This window comes from Chinchilla lanigera, unplaced genomic scaffold, assembly GCF_000276665.1.
Source record: "Chinchilla lanigera isolate Chin_1 unplaced genomic scaffold, ChiLan1.0 scaffold00023, whole genome shotgun sequence".
Classification (NCBI taxonomy): domain Eukaryota; kingdom Metazoa; phylum Chordata; class Mammalia; order Rodentia; family Chinchillidae; genus Chinchilla; species Chinchilla lanigera.
In genome coordinates, this window is record NW_004955424.1 from 1,604,672 (window position 1) to 1,618,957 (window position 14,286).

The window sequence follows — 14,286 nt, forward strand, 5'->3', positions numbered from 1 at the left end:
GTGTGCTCATAGTGGGCTTTTGGGAGGTGACTGGATCATGGACGTGTGATACTGGATTAAGAGTGGGATAGCTGGGTTAGTCCATTGGCTAGTCTAGCACAGTACTGGGTGTGGATAATGGGAAGCCCTACCCGGGTGTGGGTAGCACCAGCCAATAGGCTTGTGGCCTAAGTGGAATGAAAAGGGAAAGAAGAAAGAAGGCTCGCTTCTGGCTGTTTCCTGCCTGCCACACGATGAACTGTTTCTCCTGTCTCACAGCCCAGCCTTGGAGCCAGCTGAGTATGAAATGAAACCTCTACAAGTTGTGAGTTAAAATAAACCTTTGCTCTTTTAACGTATTGGTGTTGGTATCTTGTCCCAGCAAGGAGAAAGTAACTGAGACACCATCCCCACCACCGCTGTCCACGGACGCCTAGGGGCTGACTCAATCCCAAAGGTCCAGTCTTGCTTTTAAGTCTAGAGAAGAGGTGGAAGTTTAGGATTATTTTCTTGTTGCTTCCGTTGTCACCATGCTGTGTCTTGGTTAAAAAGTCGTCCTTTCCAGAACAATGCGCTTTACTTTTACTACAATGATGTCCTTGTTGGCCTGAGCCTCCAGGAAAACTCCAGAGCCCTCCTGCGCAGGAGCTCTAAGTGCAACCTCCTATGCTGGACCTCAGCAGAGCCTTCTGTTCCCTGGGGCCAGGGGTTTGTGAGAATCAGGCACGTGCTCAGCCAGAAGCAGCTTTGCTCCACTCTTCTGGGCTCTGCCGCCCTCATTCACCTTCAGGAGAACAGGCCCTAAGTGGGGCTTCATCCAGTGGGTGAGGAAGGTCCTAGTAACACTGATATTCAGAGGGGAAGCAGTTGGGGTCTTAATCCTTCCTTCTCAGGACGCTTCTGGCTCCCAGTTAGCCACCTCTGCATATGGAGGGCACAGACCTCACCGGGCTGCCAGTGCTCCTACTACACACTGGCCCTGTGGCGGCAAGCAGGGTCCTCTCTTGTATTTGCAAAATGCAGAGTGGCCAAAGACCCTCAAGGGGAGGGAACAACCAAGATCTTTAAGTCACATGACTTTCAGTATCCACAGAGTTGAAAGAGTCATTGGTGGTTGTTGTAGTTTGGGGGATATTTGCAAGGGGAACAATATAATACAGGATATATTTTATAAGATTATTTATAATAGTCACCCAAAGAATCATATACAAGAGAGTGCAGGAAATCTGTCCATACACTAAATCCAGCTGAGGGCCTGGGTCCCATGATAATATCCTGCATGAGTCCAGCTGAAGACCTAGAGCTCATAACAATGCCTCCCACAAGTCCAACTGGAGGCCTAGAGCCCATAACAATGTCTCATGCAGGCCTGTTTCATGGATCTGTGCTGAAAGTCAGTGGTGGAAGCTAGAAAGTCTGTGCCAGCAGGATGAAAGATCTGTGCCAGGAGGCTGAGGGATCTTCACTGGAGCCGGGAAGCAACGTGCAAAGTAAGAACCATAGTTACTCCGAAAAGTACTACAGCCATCCTTAGCAACAGTGAGGTCCCAAGCTCCTCGGATGATCAGCACAGCCAAGTTCCCATCAGGAAAGCCAATTCAACAAGCTTCTCCAGAAGACTGAGCAATGCACCTTCTTCCCCTCTGGAGCCAGGAGGCAATGCTCAGCGTGAGGACCAGAGCCCCGCCAAAGTGAACTGAAACCATTCTCAGCGACAAGGTCCCGAGCTCCTTGGAGGATGAAAACAGCCAAATTCATCAGGAAAGCCAGCATGACAAGATCCTCCAAGAGAACCAACAGCTCCTTACAGCGTCCACCAGCTCCAACTGCCTTTCTCTGCTCCCAACAGCCTAACTTCTTCTTCCCCAGTTCTGCCTCTTATGCTGCTGGCAACAGTCCTCAGGTGGGCCTCCCACACCCAGCACCACACTGGTTAAGTTCAGCTGGGTGTTACAAGGTGACTACCAGTTGTAAATCCACCACAGTGGTCTTTCTGTCTAAATGGATTTAATCCCTCCCTCACCAAATGCTCCCCAGTCATGTACAGAGAGGAAGAAGAGGCTGAGAGGTATAAATAGTGGAGGGCACAGGGCCAGCCATCAGCCAACAGACCCTGGTATCCTCCTCCCACCTGTGACCACTTGGTCTCTATACTTGGGCTGCATGTCCCACCTCTGTGGAGTCCCAGGTCTCACCCAGAAGATCACCCTTGTCACTGAAGCACTTTCTTCTGTTTAACCCCTGTATTAGTCACTTTTCCATTGCTGAGACAAAACACCCGACACAACTTAAAGGAAGAGAGATTTATTCTGGCTTATAGTCTCAGAGCTTCAATCCATAGTTGTCTGGCTCTAGCAGAAAACCCTGGCAGAAGGGCCTGGTGGAGGAAAGAGAGAGAGAGAAAGAGAGAGAGAGATAGAAGAAGTAAAGGGGAGGGGAGGGGAGGAGAGGGGAGGGAGGAGGGAAGGAGAAGGGAGGGAAGGAGAGGGGAGGGAAGGGAAGAGAAGGGAAGAAGTGGAGACAAATTTGTCAGAGGTCTGGGGGCCACACTGAGCAGAGGAGAGACCAGGGACATGGTTCTAGGCTAATGGCACAGTCAAAACCAAACATGAGATGTATGTGAGCCAACCTGGAAAAGAAAAGGAAAAGATAGGAATGCTGGTGACTGATCCCCTCAATTTGGGAGATGGACAACAATGCTAACATATCTTTAGTTACAATCCTTATGATGTTAGGGGCTGGGGATTTAGCTCAGCCAGCACAGTGCCTGCCTGGCAAGTGTGAGGTTGTGAGTTCAATTCCCGCTACCGGAAAACAAAACAAAACAAAAAAAAATCCTTATGATGTTGACTTTTAGGCAACTGTGTCTTAAGCAGGAAAGAGGGCCCTGATCATGTGGTAGCATATTTTCATATATGGTTACATTTTCCCAGGAAAATGAAATTTCTTTTTTTTTTTAGTACTGGAACTCAAACTCAGGACCTTGTGCTTGCCAGGCAGACATTGTGCCACTGAACTACATCCCTGGCCCTGAAATTTCTTATTAAAGCAACTCCATTTAGGGCATATATATTACTTTCCCTTCTAGCAGAATTCTGACCCTCCCAGTTCTGGCTATCTTGTCTCTAAAGTTGATCTCAAACCTAGAGCTTCTAGCTCTTTGTCCAGCATCCTCTGAGTATCAAATCACAGCTGAGGCAGGGAGATAAAGCCGCTTTCCCCCCTCCATCTCTGGATCTCGGCCAGAGTCTCAGCAGCAGGGGGCCAGCAACTCAGAGTGACCAGTCGCTGCTGGAGAGCAGAGAGTGAATGGTCTATTTATAAAGATGGGGACAAGAGGAAAGGAAGCCATCAGGACAACGGGCTGCAGGTGCAGACTAGTGACAATAGAAAGCTGTCACCACTAGAAGGGTGAGGAAAAGGGAGGAAGTGGTGACAAGAGTCCAGAGACAGCGAGGGCGGCGCGTGTGAGAAGTGGCTGTGGCCTCCGGGAGAGGAGCCAGGCTCTCAGCCTCCAACCCCCTCCCACAGACAGAGAGCTGGAACAGCCGGGCCTGCTGGCTCTTGCTTCTGCCCTCCTGTCTCCCGCTGGTGCCCGCTGTGGGCTGAGCTCGACCACAACCCAGAAGGTGAGGGAGCTCCCGGGACACAGTTCCTACCGATCAGTCACCAGGGGTGGCTCAGGGTGGAGCAGAAAGGAGAAGGGGTGCATTTGGGGGGACAAGGAGAATATTCAGCGCACTGAATGGATTCACCACAGAACCAGCTCCGGTCTCCTGAGGTCTCTCTGGACCTGCAGCACAGGGGCCAGGTGTTGGGCCGGGGGCGCCAGGAAAAGCAAACACCCAGAACGAGCAGAGACAGAGCAAAACAAGAGGACTGCGCATCCCTCTCTGGTTCCTAGTTCCCATTCTCTGAGAGGCATGCATGTGGCCTGTCTTTATGAAAATCCCTGATCCCATACAAAACAGCTTCCTTTTGCATAAGCAGCTTAGGGAGTTTCTGTTTGTTGCACCCAAAGAACTTTGGGTATACTTTATTTGAACCAAAACAGCCATGAGCCCACTCAATTGCCTTAGTCCATACACCAACCCCACAATTAAGCATCCTTTCCCCCAGTTTGAAGACGAGGCCACTCAGGAGTCCCGTAAGACTAGGTACCTTTGTCAAGGGAGCTGGCACTCACATGAGTGCCTGACTTCGGTGCTGCGGGATTTCCTAGGACTCCACAAGCTGACCAGCTGGCCAAAAAAAACTTCCAAGACCAGAAGGGAACTCTGTTCTCAGCCCAAGCCTCCGTGAGGAAACCAGCCCCCGCACCAGCTTCCGAGCTGAAACAATCTAGCATTCTGCTGAGGTGCTGGGAGGCACTGCCCCCCACAATCTACATGTTGGGCAGCGGACAAGAAAGGGACTGACCTTGGACTTGTAAAACCGCAGTCAGGCTTTTTCAAGTACTCCTGAGAACGTCATGACTTTGACAATGCCGTAAATGCTGTGCTAAAGACCAAGGCCAGGGCTGGCTGTGCCCAGGGTCACCACATAACCCCTGCACCCCGGCCTGCAGGAGGCCGAGCTGTGGGAGCAAGGAGGGCCCTGGTCACCTCCCGTCCTCCTCAGGAGCCTGGGTGCCCTCTCTGGCCTCCCCTCCCGGTCCCCCCAGGCCCACACCCTGCCTGCTTCCCCACCTCAGAGCAGGAAGGTAAGATGAGGTAATGTCTCCAGAACCCACGGTGGCAGGAAGATGAAAAGAATCTCAGAAATGCTGTGTTTAATTTAAAGCAGACCTAGCCCGCCTCCGCCAGGCTGCAATCTCACTCAGAATAACCAGTTTGTTTCTCTTGGACATTCCAGGAACCAACTGGCTGCCCCCTGTTAAGACCCAAGAGGAATGTTAGGGAGCCTCTCGCTGGGGCCAAAGGGCTGCCAGCAACCCAGCCACTTGCTGTCTCCCTCCCCCTCAGTCCCACCTGCGGTGGGGTGGGGCCAGGGTGGCTGGGAGGGGGTCACCTGAAGGCGCCCTTTGCCTCATGCACCCAAGTTGGTGCCCAGAGTTCTGGGGGTGAGGGGTGCTCCCAGACAACAAAGGCAACGTGATTGTCATTGCTCTCAGCAGCACGTGATCTTGGCACCGGGTACTGTGCTCAGCACTTGCTGTTCACTATCTTGTCAAATCCGTCCAACCACCCAATGAGGTGGGCGGATTTTTATTACTCTCTTTCCACAGAGGGCGAAATTGAGGCCATGAGAGGTTACGTAACTTGTCTGCTCTCCTTGGCCGCTCTTCCTCCCCTCCTACACCCACCCTCCCTGAGGACACTCAGCTCCAGGGTTCGCCCTCTTCAAGACTGGGGGCCTTCTTGGCCATTTTTCTGGCTGTGAAGGGAGCGGTTTGGGGGACAGCAGGTGGCTGCTGGTGGGAGAGACGCCCCTAGTCACAGCCCTTCCTCCTGGTGGTTGACACTCCCACTTGGGGTTGGGTTGGACTGAAGGTTTCCGAGCCCTGTGGGGTTTTGCTGCTGCTGGACTCCTGGGGGTCCCCGGCTCCGGGTCCCAGGCCTGGCCTTGATCTTGGGCAAGTGCCTTCCCCCGGGCCCCTGCTTCTCCTCTGCAGAAGAGGGTGTGGGACAGACATGGGAGTGCGACACAGGGCTCTGATGTCTCAGGCCTCTTCTGACCCTGACGGGCTCTAGTTTTATTCTGTGGCAGGATTTAAGCAGCTCAGCCTTGGCCCAGGGGAGAGAGTGGAGGACAGGCAGGGGAGTCACTTTCTGGGGAAGTTTCCAGGGCTTGGGAGAGAAAAGAATGGGGCGGAGCCCTCAGCCAGAGCCAGGCGCTAGGTGGCCCCAGTGGATTTATTCCAGAGCCATCGCCTGCGCCTGGCCCTCACAGTGCATGGCCCCTCAGGGCACACGGCCACCCCAACCGCGCAGCAGAGCTTCCGCTTTTCATCCTCTCAAGGGCCTGCTGTGCATGGGGCACTGTCAGGATCTCTCTCTGCCTGTGCCCTGTTCACACTCAGAGCTCTGGGCAACTAAGAAAGGAGCTCTTGGGTGTGCTGGCGCACATTCTGGGAGGCTGAGGCAGAAAGATCACAGGTTCAAGTGAGACTGGGCAACTCAGTGAGACCCTGTCTCAAAATCAAAAGTAAAAATGGGCTGGTGATATAGTTTAGCACAAAGGCCCTGAGTCCAATAACGACCCTACCCTTAAATAAAAAGAAAAGAAAAGAAAAAAAGAAAAGAGCTCTCTGCCTCACTGCTGGGATTGCCTTTGATTTCCTGGAGAACACAGAGTGGTCCCGGGGGAACATGATCCAGGTGCGGATCCTACCCCAGGCGAGAACGGTTGCTTCTCCAGACTGGACCAGCAAGACTTGATTCGGGTCAGGGAAGCTGCTGGCAACGGGGTTTCTCAGGGAGGGGCTGGCTCAGAGGACAATGGGCTTAGTGTGGGCGACCGGACTCCCCAGGAGAGGTTTCCATGGCACCCAGAAGCTGACTTGGCCACAGTGTCAATGGGCACATTGTGTGGGAGTCCTTGAGTCCCTGCCTCTCCGCTGGCATGGGGGAGGGTGGGTGTGAGGGAGCCAATCTCTCTGTCCCCACCAATGCTCCCCCTTGCGCGGCGCTATGATGGCTTGTGGGCCGGGCAGCTTGCCAACTTCCTCTCCTACCCTTGAGGAGAAGTGGGGCTGTTTGAGGTCTGACTCAGGCACACAGTCTTCCGGGGCTGCTCCTCTGGAGAGGGGAGCAGATAGACGACACATTCCCTCTACTGACTCATCTGCAGGAATTACAAATTTTGGTGCCAAGTTTAGAAAAATGAGAGCTATCTTACAAGTGAACCATCAACGAGGACATGCCATTCACTTTTTTATTTTCTAAACCAAGGTAGCATGGCAGTGAGTTAACCTAGTTAACGCTTAACCCAAGGAAGTTAAAGGCAGATGTCACAAAGGTGCAAACAAAATGCTTTGGCTGTGACCTGGGCTGGAGGAGAGCGTACAGGGCGCTGTGAGATTGCGCTTGTGACACTGTCATGCAATTGTCACTAGTTGGCTGGTTGTGACAGCAGACGTTGATCTGTGTCCCTAGTGAAGTCCTTGTAACAGGCTGGCGGGTACAAGCAGGTGATTTGTGTCATGGTGGGTGGAGTAGGGATGCCGGACCCGGTGAGGGATGACAGAAGCAAGGGCCGCGGGGGCAGACAGGTTGGTGGGAGCGGCGCGAGGGGTGCAGTGACCTTAGCAAGGCCCCAGAGCGATGAGGAAGGAAGGGAGGGCCGATCCTGGAGTCCAGAGGAATCCGCCCACCGCCAGCTAGAAAGTGTACAACCCCAGGCCGTGAAAACAGCAGCCGCTACTCATCCTGCTTTGCAGCATTTGCTGGTTTTCGTGGAGTAAGTAGTTGCGCTTTGGTTACCCATGTGATGGTGCTGGGCGTGGGAGACGGTAGCTGACCCCTCTGCCCACCTTGAATCTCTTTCACAATGAGAAGGACGTGAGATCAGAGATCCCAACCAAACAACCCCTTGGTGCTCAGGAAGCTTCGGTGGGACTGGCTCCATGGTGTTCTGGCTGTGTGACCCTGAGTAAGTCACTTAACTTCTCTGAGCTCTAGCTCTTTCTCCATAATATGAAGGGGCATGGTGAGGATTAGGCAGGCTTAGCGCAGCGCCTGGCCTGGGCTCTGCTGTCTGTCAAAGTGAGAAGTTATAAAGTGAGTAGCTTTTTGTCCTGGGAGTCTTAGGGACCCTACGTGAAGGTCACTGGGACTTTCTTTCTCTAGCCCATCAGTGACTGACAGGAGACCTGGCAGAGCAAGAAAGCCTTGAATCCGTAGCTTTGTCTTCTCTCTCTGCTCTTCCCCGAGCTCCTGAGGTGTTAAATGGGTGTGGCCCATTTAACAGATGAAGAGACAGAGGCTCAGAGAGGCCAACCTCTCCTCGATTTATCTTTTTCCTTTGCAGACCCTGAGCGCTGGGTAACCCGTTCTCCAGAACAAACATGCAGTGTCAGAGGTCAGGGCAGGATGCGGTGGGGAGGAGGTGCCACCCTGAAGCCCTGCAGAAGATGCAGGACTCAGGGAAGATGTGAGAACCATACCTGGATGACTAGATCCTCTTTCCTGTGCTCCCTGGGCCGGTTTGGTCCCGCAAGGAGCAGACTCTGAGATAAAGGTGAGAAAACAGGAAGTCTGTTGTGGTGTGCTCTGGAGTTCGTCGCCATAAGTGACCCGGGGAAAGAAGAAACGCAAGTGGACAGCGGGAGAAACTGGGCTTCCACACAGGCTAAACTAAGGTCTCAGCCGCCCCTCGAGGTGCCTGGAGCAGGGGTGGGCTCTGAGGGAGGCCCTGAGTTGGGACGAGCAGGCTGAGCCTTTCCAAACCCATGCCAGCGGCTCGTTGCCCTCAAGCTGCCCTGGGTGAGAAGGGCTGAGTCGGCCCCAGACTTCTGGCTGCTTCCCATCCGTCCTGGAAGAGGGTCCAGGTGGGACCAGTGTCCCCACCAAATGTAGCTTCCCTCTGAGTCTCAGAGGACATACTCCTGAGAGCGACAATGCCATGATCCTGGCTCATTTTTCTGGGCCAGGCTGCTGAGGTCAAAGGCCAGGAGCAGATCTGTGAGTGGCTGCGTGTAGGCCATTTCTACAAGGTTCTCAAAGCTAGGGATCTTGTTTCGGTTTTAGAGTGGGCAGGTGTAGCTTTTATACTACGGGTAAAAATTATGAGTACTTCGAAATCGGCCTTTGTCCACTTCCCCGTCTGCGTGTTCTGAGGGAAGGTGAGAGATGATACTCTGGTGACGCGCAGGAGGGCCATGGGGCAGAAATCCTAGGTGCCTGGCATGGGCGACTCTGTCATTGCTAACACACATAGACACATGCCCATACATACACGTCTACAAGGGACAGACTCCAGGACGCTCAAGGGTACCAAGGTCTGTGGATATTCCAGTCCCTTATATAAAATCGCATGCTATTTGCATATAACCTATGCACATCTTCCTATATACTTTAAATAATGTCTGGATTACTTATAATATCTATTACAATGTAAAAACTATGTAAATAGTTGTTATACCTTAGTGCTTCAGGAATAATAATATGAAAAAGTCTGTACCTGGTTGGTACAGATGCAAATTTTTCCCCTAATATTTTCAATGCAGATTGGTTGAATCTGCAGGTGTGAATCCTACAGGTATGGAAGGCTGACTGTATATGTGTGTGTATATGTGTTTTTGTATTTCAAAATATTTTTTTTAATTTCAAAATATTTTTAGATGATTTTAACAATTCAGAAAATAGGATATGAGCAACATGTATTATTTCTTGACAATCCCTATGCATGCCTTAAAAACTTTGCAAAGGAGGAAATATGACTTTCAAATTATTTTGCAAATATAATGAAATTTTCCCGCATACTAAATGTATCACTTAATGAAGTTGACATTATTATCCACTTCATGGGCACTTAGTTAAAATGCACTCACTTTGATTATGCAGTTTTCTTTTTATATTTTAGAGTCAATCTTCTTCCTCAGAACTCTGACTTTTCCTAGGAGGGTAGTAGCCAGTCTGCAAACAAGGCTGGATTAAGAAGTAACCTCTGTGGCCAGGTGGACAGGCCATGACCTTCGGGAGGCTCTGCAGAGCTGCAGGCGGGCTGCGCAGGACAGGTTGTGAGTTGGGGACAATGAGTATAGATGGTTTCAGAAAAAGCAGGCCATTCCCCCAGGAAGCGGGCAACGTCGTGCTCGTTTCCAGTTGTGCTGATTAGGAGAAAGTCTTTGAGATCCAAAAACACCAGAGCTCTAGTGTCCGATTTAAAATTGAGTCTGATTGATCATCTTGAAAAGTCTCCTCATAGGATAGACCTTTATGAGCTGACCTGAAAAGATATTCTAAGTTGAGTCATGTGAAAAAGGCACATCTCATAGCACACCAAGTAGTAATCTATGGGATGTGACCAAAACTCCAGTGAGTACTTAAATTTTTAAAATGTATTATAGTAAAAGACACATTGCCCTTAATCCCTCTCAGAATCCTCCTCTCTTCAAACACATTTATCCCATTGTTCTTGCCACTTTCTGAAGCACTTCTGGGTTCCTCTTTCATGAGTGTCTTTAGTTGTGCTCTCATGGCTGCCTTGATATCCTGCACTGTTTCCCTTTCCTAGTCATTCTGACTTTGAAGAAGAACCAGAAGTTGCACAGTTCAGATCTAGTGAATAAGGACACATTGTCCCTCTTGCACGCTCGACAGCAGCATTCAGTGTACTTCTGATCACACCTTGTAAAGACACTCACGAAAGAGGACTTCCAGAACTGCTTTGGAGAGTGGCAAGAAAAATGGGATAAGTGTGTTCAAAGCAAGGGGGGGTATTTTGAGGGGGATTAATGGCAGTGTGTCTTTTACTGTAGTGCTTTTTTGAAATTTAAACATATATTCACACCTCATATGGTATGTATGAACACACCACACGCACATACACACACATGTTCGCCTATGCACAAAAACACAGATAAAAACCTGGGAGAATGATCTGGAGACCTGACCATGTCTGGGAAGCAGAATTATGAGGCAACCTTTGGCTTGTGCAATTAGAGTATACATCCATCTCTTGATCTACATAATCAGTCCTAAAATGGGTTAGCCCGTCCCAAATGCTTACTTTAAACCTTCAAAATAAAGTTCCTCATAAAAAATAAGAAAACACAGATAGTATGTTCAAGTAGATTGAAATTCCATGTAAAATGGAATTTCCTTTTTCCCATCTATTTAATACAGACTATAAGCCATATTGACATATTTTATGGTTATTCAAGATATAAGTTGGGCCGGGGATATAGCTCAGCGGTACAAGCGCCTGCCTGGCAAGCGCAAAGTCCTAAGTTTGATTCCCGGTGCCAAAAAAAAAAAAAAAAAAGACATAAGCAAAAGATCACCTGGCAAAGATGAGTGAGGTTGCAGGTAGCTTTGGTTGGCTCATGACACTAAATATATGTTCCTCCATTTTCTCCATTTTAGAAAATCTTATTTGCAAAATGTCCATCATATGTGGCATTTCAGTCTTTGACCTTTAATATTTTGTTGTTTGATAAAGTGGCATTTGATTTAAAAGTAAAGCTGAACTTCATTTATAGGCTGACAACTTCTGGAAGATAAATATTTAGCTACGTACTCATCCAGGGCTTCCCAAGTGTATCAACTGCCGGGTTGTAGTCACACGTTCCTACAAATCACAAAGCCCCTAAGATACGTGGCAGAGAGCGTGAACTCAGACCACCTGAAGACTACAGACCAGCCGGAAGCCCTGGCCAGCGAGGGGACCCTTCACATCATGTAAATTCGCTCTGCCTCTGTCCAGGATTCTGAACTTCTGGGTCAGAGAAGAGGACCCCAGAAGGTGGGCCGGAATGTCACTCCACAATAGGATTCTGTGTATTTTAAAGGAATTAATTTCTTTCACATTTTTTTCTAAAAGTGTATAAATTAATCCTAAATAAATGAACAAATCAAAAGCCGTCCTACCTAATGTAAGGAGAGGTTCATGGCGTCCCTGTTTTCATTAGCTGCTTCACTCATTCATTCATTCAGCTTTGGCTCATCTCCTCGCCCCTGTCCTGGGGAAGTGGCAGAAGGCAATGTGACTTGGGCCAAGGTTCCAAGCCGCCAGCACATTCTTCATTGTCCCATCAGATTCACAGAGCACAACTCAAAGACACAATCATTAAACATTTTAAGATGATAAACATAGAGCACCAAACCCCAGGTTTTGGGGCCCATTTTCCTATGTGGTCTGTGTGAGTGTGCTTGTCTCTTACCATGAGGCCAGTCGTCTCTGGGTCATGAATGCAGGCTGTGAATGACAACCCCCTTTCCTACCATCAGTGTTTTCCTGAGGGGACCTCACCCCACCGCTGGTCCATGAGGAACATTTTGGTAAAGAAGACCAGGATTTTTAATATTTCAATAGTTTAGTATTTATTTTAATGTGTATTAAAATATTTGGATATAACAAATCTATAATATTACACTGATAAATAGACTCTCAGGAACAAATTTATTGAAGGGAATCATTGGTTGCTCTAAGGAAAAAGGTACTAAATAAATAATGATAATGCACGTGGTACTTAGATATGGTAGAGTAAGAGGAGATGGTGCTCAGAGTCTGGGAGGTGCCACATTACGTGGGGAGTTTTTTAAGGCTGTGGATGGTGCGGGGCAGCTTGACAGTACCACGCTTGGTGGGTCACTCAGCAGGAACAATACTCTTGCCCACCCTGATCCAGATACCCAACACATCCAAGCATGGGAGAGGTAATCCTTGGGGATCACCTGTCCACCATGGGTGGGGTGACAGACCCATGGGAAAGGGCGATGGCTGTCTCACAGGCCAACCCAGCAGAGGGGAAGCCGGCGGTCACAGATCTGTGCCGTGTTATGGAGGACAGGTTGGCCAGGTGCCCTCTGAGGGTCCTCACTCGCCATCAGCATCTGCCTAATGACACACATTAAACAGAACAAAAACCACCAGGACAGGCTGACAGAGAGCTCAGTAAGGGCGGTGCTGTGATTTAGAATTTTAGAGACGCTTTTTTTCTCTCTTTTTGAACACAGAGCCCACATTTTCATTTTACACTGAGCCCCACAAATCATGTAGTGGGTCTTGACCCAGGGTCACTGGCACTGTCCCGTATGGCTCCAGGGAGGCACTGGTAGATGCTTCTCCTGGTGTTTGAGGGTCCAGAGAAGTTTCATGGTGGACACGGCCTCTGCTGTGGGTCTTAGAATCAGAGGAGATTAACACCTGCAGGGTCTTAATCTCAAGGAAAGGGAGAAGGCAGGGACACTCTGGGCCTGCCCAGGGGACAGCAGAGGTGTGGTCAACAAGTAGCAGATTCTTTTATAAACCTTTAGAGGTCAGCGACTGAACCTCAGCAAGACATAATTCTATGAAAAGAGACTGAGACAACCAGGAAGGGTGTGGAGAGAATCCCAGGCAGGGGAGATGCCAGACACAACTTACCCAGGCCAAGAGAGAAGGCTCAATTGCAGTCATTTCCCCAGTGTTCTGATCCCACACCCATTAATTATTTGGGGGCACACACCCTAGTATATCTATCTATTTCCACAGAAGCACTTGCATAACTTCTGCTTAGGATGGATGTTAAAAAACCAAAACAGAAACAGAACTTTTGAAAAGATAATAAAAATGAGCAGAAAAGAGAAGTCCTAACATGCTCTTGCTGCCGTAGCAAACTGCCATTTTACAAGTTAGCCATCCGGAGCCTGCCTTTATGCCCAGAGGCCCCTGTCCATTTATATGTCCCCAGACCATCTCCCCAGACTCCTCGGATAGGCAGAGGCTGGGTTCTACATGGGTGGGGAGGGCAGAGCCACTCAGATGTGGGTGGGGTGGGGGCAGTGAGTGACCAGTGAGTTGAGGGTCAGGGAAGGATCCCAGGGAGGAGGTATCAGAGAGTCCTCACAAAAACCCAGGCGGCAAAAATTGTCACATGGAGATTACCAGGAGGGTACTGAGAAGTCCAGTAACTTGCCCAAGGCCACACAGCATGGCCAACTTCAGCATGGCCCACGTGTGTCTACTGAGCCCCATTGCTGTCCCTCATCAGCTTGGGCTCAGGCCTGCTTTTTCTGGAAGAATGAGTTGGTGGTGTTGAGTGCCACTGTCAGAGCAGCACTGGTGTTCTTCAGTGAGCGGGGATGCTGACGGAGACGCGGTAGGTACCTGTCCATGCATGCCAAGGGCGTCCTCCAGTGGGCACTGACCTCCGGCTGAGGGCTGGAAGTCTGGGAGCAATGGAGGACACGGCCCCTCCCTTCCCTCAGGCTGGGTAACTCCCAGGCCCACTGCCAGCCCTCTCCCAGAGGTCTCCCCAGTTGAGCCTCGGGCACCATTAGTGGTAACCCACTTACTAGCACACGCTATACTGAATTCCTTCTTTCTCTCCTTTGTCTCATTCTCTTCTCCTGATATGTCTTCTCAGGTAAATGGCTTGCATCCAAATCCTTGTCTGGAGTCAGGGCACCTTGTGGCAGGTGGTATGACTTCTGTGGGCTGCTTGTAATAGCCCCTTCTCCTGGGCCCTGGCAGACCTCACCAGTCACCACATTCTTCTCTAGAAGCCTAGAGCTCTCAGGTCACTGTGAACAAGTGTTTGGAGTTGACAAGCGACCTGACCCCTACTGCCAGCCACAGAGCCTGACTGGGACCACTGCAGAGGGATAAACTCCCTGGTCTCCAGCACTTCGTGCACAGTGAGCTGATGCCTAGGTGAGC

At 50.1% G+C, this 14,286-nt stretch overlaps 1 long non-coding RNA gene across 2 annotated transcripts; it reads left to right on the forward strand.

The window, feature by feature from the left end:
• The first annotated feature begins 7,126 nt into the window (after nucleotides 1–7,126).
• LOC102022100 lies at nucleotides 7,127–11,518 on the forward strand. 2 transcript variants are annotated; one of them, XR_261023.2, is made up of 4 exons: nucleotides 7,127–7,380; nucleotides 7,479–7,572; nucleotides 7,951–8,160; nucleotides 11,126–11,518. It is a non-coding gene; the product is annotated as an uncharacterized LOC102022100 (long non-coding RNA). The 2 variants fall into 2 exon arrangements; XR_001234200.1 differs by having other exon boundaries at nucleotides 7,130–7,572.
• The last annotated feature ends 2,768 nt before the right edge of the window (nucleotides 11,519–14,286 follow it).